Genomic DNA, 3338 nt, shown 5'->3' with positions numbered 1-3338 from the left:
TTTTTTAACCCCTTTTAACCGGGAAAGTGTATATGAAAAGGGCTTTTTGGTATCTAATAGCTCAGCCAGCTTTACCGAAAAATATACGCTAAGCATTTTTATTTATTATTTACAATATCTTATTAAGTAATTATTTGTTTGTAAATTTACATAATATTTTGTAAATTTAATATTTGTTAATGTAAATTTACTATATATTTGTAATTAAATTAGTATTTATGTTAACTTTTATGTAAACATTTTTTATCATACCAGACATACAAAATAAAATAATATAATAAGTATTAAGTTTTCATAACCATTTTAAAAATTCAGAAAAGTATATATGAAATAACCAAAAATCTTAACGAGAAGTCCAATATATATTCTAAAAACTCATCAACATTTTTTACATTTCAGAAATGCAGAGATTTTTATATAGAAATTTTATATTTATTACTATTTTACCTTTATTTGGTTCTTATGCGCTAATGCAGTTTTCTTCTTTACTTTTACGAGATAAAAGTAAGGGATGTTGCTAGTTGTAAATATAATAGTTTTAGTCTTACTTTAAATAAGTTTAATATCCTTAAATTAATTTATTAGTATATAATTGATCAACTTAAAAGGTTGGAGGTTATTTTAAGCTCTATTGTTTTTAGTATTTAGCAGTAATATAATTATTTATTTTTAAACAGTTTTATTGTTTTTTATTAGAAATAGTACTGATTAAGTTTATGAGGTTTACGTGCTTACATATTAAATCCGGCGTTTTAAACTTGAACTTTTATATCACTGCGTAATATTTTAATAGCTAGCTCATTACTAGAAGATTTTTAATAATATGTGGAATATGTTTGATATATCATCCTGTATATTGACACGTGCAAATGATACATTTAAAAACCAACAAAACATTTGAAATACAAATTAATGATGTTAACGATACTTGCTTCAGCGACATAAGTACTCGAATCACGTTGGAAGGAAAGGCGTGTACTCATTGCCAGTATGACAAATTGCAAGAGAAGAGTATCAGCGTGTGTGTTTGTGAGTGCATGTATGTGTATATATATATATATATATATATATATATATATATATATATATTTCACGTATATGTGTGCGTGTGTCTGATTTAACTTCTTTTGTGATTTTCGGCTTTCGTGAGCACCGAACATAATTTAGCGTAAGGCTTGCCGATGATTTCACGCCAAAGAGAACACAAATTTTGGGGCTTTGAAAATTTTCGACCACATCTTCTGCGTATAATGCTATATTATTATATTATACACACGTAGGAAATGGTGACTAAATCAACATAGCGCTGCTTAAATTTAAAACGGAGCAAAGTTAACCGCTGACATATTTAATATTGCGAAAACTTTGGGCATACATTAAATTAGAACCAGGTCAGAGAACAATGAAATTTTAATTACACTTCTAATGAAATTAAGCAATATTTGCCTAATTGGTTTAAGCATTTTGTCTATTTTCACTTTCTGGATTTACAAAATGTATTTTACTTTTTTAAATGTAAAGTGGAAGCATTTAAAATACACGTGTTATTTATGGGTTCTATTGAACTAGAATTTTTTTCGAAAGATTTAGCTGTCAAATAAATACATTTTTACATAAAAATATATTTTTTATGCATCACAAATGTATATTAAATATATAATTACAATAAAGAAACAATAAATTATTTTATTTATAGTCTGTATTAAGATATAATAAATTCTGATTTGCGTTTCGTTGGTGTAGTAAATGACCAAATTAAGCAGCATTGCGCATAAAACATTGTGCAGGCGAAAATCTATATTTAAAAAATCATATATATATTTATTTATTTATAAATTGCCTACAATACGTGCGTATTTTATTTTATATGCTTTTTTAATATAATAAACTAGAAATAAATATTATTTCAAAACATACAAAACTATTCCAGAAATGTTATAAGCGGTCACCCATTTAAATATGCCCACGCCCAAATGCTGCTTAACTTTGCTCGTTCACTACACTAACGAAACGCTCATGCGCAGTTAATATATATTAATACACTATAAATATTGTGTTGCTTATTCTATATCCAAGAATTTATTAAATAATAATTTATTATTATTGTTACGCATAAACAATTAGTTTTATGAAACAAAGTATCTTGTGAATTGAGCTCATAGCTTTTTAGATCAATTTTTGTGGTGAATGGTATGACTAGTGATTTTTCCTAATTAATAAAACGATTGCTATATCTTTTTAATCTGTCTTATATAAAAATTGTGTCTAACAGGTTAATGAAAATTATTTTAAAATTTGATGCAATTCTGTGTCGAAGCTTTCAGGATTTGTCAGGCTCATGTTTTTATATATATATATATATCATACAGCACATACATAGTATATAAAAATAAATCGAAGTTTTGTATCAGGGTGTTGTGTAATACTAATTTAAAGTTTTATTTTATTGTAATGTTTTTTTTTCAATGAAAAAAGTCTGGCGGGGCATATACCTGCCCTATAACAGTACGCATTCATTGCAAAGTCAAGTCGATTATTTGTTTATTTATTAAAACAAAACAGAACAAATCTAATGATACATTCAAAATCAGCGTTTCTTTTTAGTACAAAATATATGTATATCGTACGTATGGGGATGGGGAGTCATATTTTCATATGTACCTAATAATTAATAAATATTAAAGTTTTCATTCGTAAATCATTTTATTCATCATTACGCTCTGACACATAAAATACTAATTTTTATTCTTTGTAAATTTCTCACAATTTACATACTTCCGAAAATATTCATTACTTGATTTTCCCCAAGTATTTTTGCACTCTTATGACGTGCTCTCTTTTGTCAAACGCTCATATGACTGTCTGCGCATTTGACGCACGCTATTTTGTTACAGCGCTATTTAGGTAACGCTCTTATGACGCAGCGCTTATAATGCAGCGCTCTATTGACGCACGCCTAATTGTCTGCGCTCATTTGTGATGTTGCTGCGAGTATGTTAGTGCGGACGTTCTGACTCGAACGGACATCAAAAGAGGACGCAATCATGATTCTCGAAGACGTCCCAGAACTAAAAACTGAAATTCCTAAAAAATTGTTAGAATGTTGAAGCACTCTTATCATTACTAAAGCACCTTTCTGACTTTATAAATCACTGATCTATGCCTTCTTTATCTTAATTATTTAATATTTTTATTAAATTATAACTGTCAAGATCTAGCAAGTATTTTCAGTGCGTCATGATTGCCTAATTGCTTCTATGCGTCTCATAGCTTTTCTAAGTAAATTAATAAATAGCATTACAAAAACTATCTTACCATTTTATACATATACCGTAATC

The sequence above is a fragment of the Plectrocnemia conspersa genome, unplaced genomic scaffold (assembly GCF_051122295.1).
Source record: "Plectrocnemia conspersa isolate PC_06_02 unplaced genomic scaffold, ASM5112229v1 ptg000006l, whole genome shotgun sequence".
Taxonomy (NCBI): Eukaryota; Metazoa; Arthropoda; class Insecta; order Trichoptera; family Polycentropodidae; genus Plectrocnemia; species Plectrocnemia conspersa.
Note: the sequence above shows the minus strand (reverse complement) of the source record.